The sequence below is a fragment of the Chrysochloris asiatica genome, unplaced genomic scaffold (genome assembly GCF_000296735.1).
Source record: "Chrysochloris asiatica unplaced genomic scaffold, ChrAsi1.0 scaffold00092, whole genome shotgun sequence".
Taxonomy (NCBI): Eukaryota; Metazoa; Chordata; class Mammalia; order Afrosoricida; family Chrysochloridae; genus Chrysochloris; species Chrysochloris asiatica.
Window position 1 is genome coordinate 1,459,085 of NW_006408610.1, and position 6,052 is coordinate 1,465,136.

Here is a 6,052-nt window from a genome sequence, read left to right on the forward strand (position 1 = left end):
ATAAGCACTGGACTGCCAACTGCAAAGTCGGCAGTTCAAACCCATCAGTCACTCCTCAGACACCCTAAACAGGGTCGCTATGAGACAGAACTAACTCAATGGCACTTACCAATATGAGAGAATCGAATTCAACTTCCTATGTGATGCACTCATGGGAAACTGAGCCCTGGGCCCCCCAGTCTGCTTTGCTATCTCTGGTGATAGGGAACTCGTCACAGCCTTACGAGCCCTGCTTTGGACTTGTGGTTTCTCCCACTGGTCATGGTCCTACCTGGCCATCTGCCCACCCGACAACCAGAATGTGAAGAACTCTTCCATGTGCCATGGCAAATATCAGATGCCAGAGGTAGGAAAAATGAGATTTTGATCAAGCTCTGTCCTAGGGAGAAGGCAAGAAAGGGGCCAGAATGATCTCTCCAGTCAAAAGGGGGTGCTCCAGTGTTTGATGTGCATGCCCATCTTGAACAAAAAAGTGGGTTTGGCTCAGTCAATTGTCTGGTTTGTGGGCTCTCTCCCATCTGTAGGATGCTTGTCTACCAGGGGATGCAGTTGAAAGGGTTGTTTCATGCCAGTGTTATTCTTGCATGCTGGCACCAAGGCCAGGTGCAAAGGTGGTCACCTTAGAAGTGGGGGTAGGGCAGGTATGGGGGGCGGTGTAGGTTCCAGAGATGAGGGTGCTGCTGACCGCCTGCTGAGTGTCACTCCTTCCCATGAGGTGTGTGTGTGTGGAAGAGTGGGAAGGGAGGAGGTGGGAGTGACAATGGGCTGAACTTGGAAAGAGGTGGTGGAGGGGTATCAGCAAGGACTCCACAGTGAGGCAGCCTTGAGGCAGGAGCTTGCAAGATGCAGCTGAGGAGGGCAGAGCCAGCTAAACAGGACAGCCAAGTTGACTGACCACTGGGTCAGGTTCTGTGTGGGGAGCGGTGGGAAAGAAAAGAGTAGAGAGCGAGGTATCAATGCTTTATTTATTCCTTGAAAATACTTGTCAACTTGATGGAGCATTCCATTCCACTGCAAAGCCTTTTTTTTAAACCTTTGGCCTAGATATTTATCATCATCTCTGACAGGTGCTGCAGTTTCTATGGCCCCAGAGGACGATGGGTAACGAGTGTTAGATAACAAAGTCTATGCTGCAGTCAGGCAGCAAGTCCTGGGTCACAATGTAGACCAAACAACAAACACAGCACAGAGCCGTGGATCTGAGTCTGCTGCTCAGCGTTCTCTGCTCTCCGGTGCACCAGGCCAAAATCTCTGCTGCTGGGAACCAACAGCATGAACGATTACTTTCAGAGGAAATGGGTAACGAGGGACTTGGTGCATGTGAAGCTGGGTATATAAATATCTGCAGCCCTCTTCCTTAACAGTGGGTCACTCAAGACAGCACGGGGCAGCAGGGGGAAAGCCTGCCTCTGAAAGCAGACCACCAGGGCCAATTACAATTTCTCTGGGCTTCAGTTTCATCATCAGGAAGACGGGCACAATAAATCTTGGCGCAACTTACTCTCTGGGTAAGGTTCAAATTAGATAATGGTATGTGCTGATGAAAAGCAAGGGGTCACTTTTAATAAAAAGGCCCTCTCCCTCTGGATATTGGCTATAACCCACAGCAGAGCTGTTGTTCTGCTGGCAAGTACTTCCCAATGGGGACAAGAAGCCAGCCACCATCTGGCCAGACAGGATTCACGCAGCACAGGTGTCCAATATCTAATTCTGACCGCCCTCCTGCAGCAATTCCTAGGCCAAGCCACCTCCCACAGGTGCTCATCTATTTGGCTTGGTGTGGCTGCAATTGGAGATGCCTATCTACTTCCCCATGCTGGTGTGTGAAACGGAAGCACAAGGCCAGAACAATGTGGCCACCAGCAAGTAGGCTTGATGCCCCGTGCATACTGATAGGCACATCAGGACCATGAGACATGCTTCCAAACTGTGCCCAGCAGAGCCCCCTTAAGAGTTTCACGTTCTACTTGTAGAGTTTATATATTAGACCAGTGTGGGTTTTCAACTTTGACCACTCAGTGGAATCACCTGAGAGAATGTTTGTTGTTAAGTACTGGTGTTTTGATCTCACCTTAGGCAAACTCAAACAGTAGCTCTGAAACACAGCCTGAGCATAAATATATCAAACACTTGCCTGGTGACTCTAATGTGCAGCGAGGATTAAGAACCTCTTGGCTAATGGATTCTTCAGTTGAGAAGTTTGAGAAACATATTCTTCGGGACCCTCAGTGACTTGTTCCTAGGCCTCCTATGTGTCAGTGCTGGAGAAGCAAGGATGGACAAGTGTCTTTCCTGTCCTGTTACAATTTCACATCTGTTTACTATCTTCCGTGGGAAATTAACATCTGTAGATGATTCAATTTCCCCACAACTAGTAAAGAGCTCAGCAGTGTCCACACAGGGGTTCAGTAAGGAAATCTTAGGGAGCTTCTGCAAGGTCACAGTAAAACACCCCCAGGAGACCTCCAGGACACTAGCAAGAAAGAACCACATAGAACCTCAAGGATGCCAGATACAATGTCAGCACACCTGAAGAGTTCAGTGCTCATACACACTGACAATAACCAGTTAGGAAACATACCAAGAAAATTACTCCATTCACAATAGCAACAGATACTACATTTCCTAGAAAAGTGTTTCCCAAGTACATGTAACTCTTAAAATCCTTAAGAAAGAAAAACAACACTCTAATATATACTTGGCAGACAGCAGAAGTTGGAAATTCAGCAGAGATATAAATGGCTGAAACACCTTTAAAAACAAATAGGTTAGCTAAAAATCAAATACATATTTTCATTTGTCAGACTGGGAGGGGTAAAGGTTGGCAATACCCGAAGTGTCCGGAAGGGTGTAGGCAAACGTTGTTTTCATACACTGTTAGGGGGAGTAGAAACTGGTAACATCTTTCTGGCAGACCCCTGAACCAGTCTATGCAAAGGCGTTAAGGTGACTCTTGATCCTGAGTAAAATTTACTACCAAGGCTCTATCCTTGAGTTCATGCAAAAATGTTACTCTGTTCGTGGAACAGAACCACTGTGTCCCCGCAGTGAGTCAGTAAGTAGCCCAGATACCTACTCACTGTAGCCACTGTAGGTTGGTTAATCATGACACTAATACATCCTTGCAGCTAACAAAAGGAACGGCACCGATTCTACAGTCAGACACAGAAAGAGCACCACATACCATGTTGTGAAGAGAAAAGAAGAACTTAAGCAAGGGCAAATCCTAGAAAACTGAAAAGTAAAACCAAAACTCACCAGGTCAGTTTTTGCACACGCATATTGTCTAGAAGGATAACACACTACTGGGAAACTCACCTGTGGCACCCTTTTCTTTATATGTTACTGTATGATTTACATTTCTTAGAACATTAGGATGTTAACATTTAAAAAAAAAATAACAAAACACAAAGATGATAATGAATTTCAAAAAAGTCTGTCAACTGTGAAGGAGACTTGGTGGAGCCATTGGTTAAACATCAGGCTGCTAACCAAAAGGTTGTTGGTTCAAACTTATCAGCTAGCTGTTCCATGAGAGAAAGATGAGGCTGTCTGCTTCCATAAAGATTTAGTCCCTGAAACTCTAAGGGGAGTTCTACTCTGCCCTACAGGGTCACTGTCAGAACGGACTCCGTGGCAGTGGGTTTGGGGGGTCTGGCTATCACACTGTTAGGACAAGAAGCAAAGACATCCAAGCAGCAGTGGGTGGGTGGGTGTGCCAAGAGCCAGGACCAGGTGGGGGGCCAGGTGGCTACCACACGAGGTTAATGCACTATGCTGTTTCTGTGATTATCAAAATACCACCCAAACTGTCACTGCATGTTTCAGAGACACAAGGGGCAACTTGCGGGGGGGTTGGGGGGGGGAGGAAATCCAAGTGATGAAATCTGGAGCTATCTGAAAAGCCACCCTCCCGCCTCCAATTGGAAAATAACTCTATCAGTCCATAATTAATATAAGGGCATAAAAGAGAAATGGATCTAGGGAGAAGAGGGGTTAGCTGAATAATGAATGAGAAGCACTGGTCTGGAAAAACATGCTTGCAATTATCTTAACAAAACAATCAAGCCAGAATCAGCAGTATTTGCCACATTGGAGACGGATGGCAGCAGTGGAGGTGGATGAAGAGCAGATATTTGTGGTCTTGAAAGTTCTCTCCAGAGACTGCTTATTGGAAAGAGATAAGTCAACCACCCCACAGAACCCACTCAATGGCACTTAGCGCCACCACAGTGGAGAAAGTGGAAGAGACCCTGACCAAATTTATCCTTCCAGGTCACACTGCAAATGACATTCTTTGCTTGATGGCCAACAGAAGGGGAACGTGAGGCCAGAGGCTTCTTAATTTGAAACCTGTGGTACCGCACAGGTTTCACTAGAGAAGTGGTTCTTTGTTCTGGCTTGGTGATGGGCACCGACCAGCAGGTTTAGTCTTCCCTACACAGCCGACTGCATGTTCCTGAGGTGGCCACATCTCCTCCCTAGAGCTCCTGAGTTCCTTTCTGCTCACTCTTCCCTTGGCCCGAGAGCTGGAAGCTGTGTCCTGCACCTTGTTGTTTAGTGCCGTGGAGTCAGTTCTGACTCATAGTAACCCTGTATAGGGTTTCCAAGAAGCGACTGGTAGGTTTGAACTGCCAACCTTGCCTTGGAGCTCTCTTTTTGACCCCTGAGTAGATAACCGCCTTTTCTCTAAACAGTAATTTTATTGAAATTCTCCTATTCAAATGGTCTCCTCCCTGGACCCTAAAACATACACCAGGTGACCAAAATGAACATCACCTAGAGGCAGACGGGCAGCATGTGACTCCAGATGCAGTGCCCTTAGAGGACACAACATTCTAGCCACCTGAGTGTAAACCCGGAATCAAATCAAAAGGAACATCCAATAAACCCCAAACCAGCAGCACCATTTAAATAAAGGAGCCAAAAATCTGGTGGTTTAACCCAGAGGTGCCTCAAAACACAAGCAGGCTGATCTCCTTCCCCAAAACCAGTCAATAAAAACCCTACAGAGCTCCAGATTAAAGGAGACCAGAGACATGAAATCTAGACTCTGGCATAAAATATTATAAAGGACACAAGTCAACTGGGATATATGAATGGTCAATTAGATAAAAGTATTAGTGGTAAGTGTACTGAATTTGACACCTATACTGTAAAGACCTGGTGTGGTGTCATAGGATCAGCACTGGACTGTTAAACACAAGGTTGGCAGTTCAAACTCAGCAGTCGCTCCTTGAGAACTTTCTACAGGGTTGTGACAAGTCAGAACTGACTCGATGGCACTGTAGTGTTTCACAAATGCCTTTATTCGTAGAAAACTCCCACTAAAGTATTAGGAATACATGTACAGAGTGCACAAGCAAAGACATATAATAGATCAAATGGGAAAGAACGTTAAAAGGGGGATCTGAGTACAGGATGTTCAGGTCTTAGAAGTTCGATTGTTATTCTTGCAAATTTTCTCTAAGTTTGAGAAAGTTGATTTTTTTAAAAAAGGCAACACGGCAAAAGAAATGGCATTAGGATATAATAGTGATTCTCAGCCTTGGCCACACACTGGCACCCCAGTCTACTTCACAAAGTCTGGGACCCCAGGCATCTGTAGCTTCCAAAGTTTCCCTGGTGTTTCCAATGTGCAGACAAGGTTGGGAAAAGCTGGCAGAGGGAGGGAGAGCTCACTCATTATATTTCAGCCTCTAAAGAAGAGCAATTTGGAAGACAACTATCTGGCTGACTGATTGGAAGAGATCTGTATTTGTGCCCATTCCAAAGAGACGTGACCCAACGGAATGAGAAAATCATCGGACAATCTCTTTGATATCCCATGCAAGTAGTTTTACTAAAGGTAATACAGAAACGGCTACAATCATACATTGACAGAGAACTTCCGGAGGTTCAAGCTGGATTCAGAAGAGGCCGTGGAACAAGAGATATCATTGCTGATGTCCGATGGATCTTGGATGAAAGCATAGAATATCAGAAAGATGTTTACCTGTGCTTTATTGACTATAAAAAAGGCTTTCGATTGTGTGGATCATGACAAGCTATG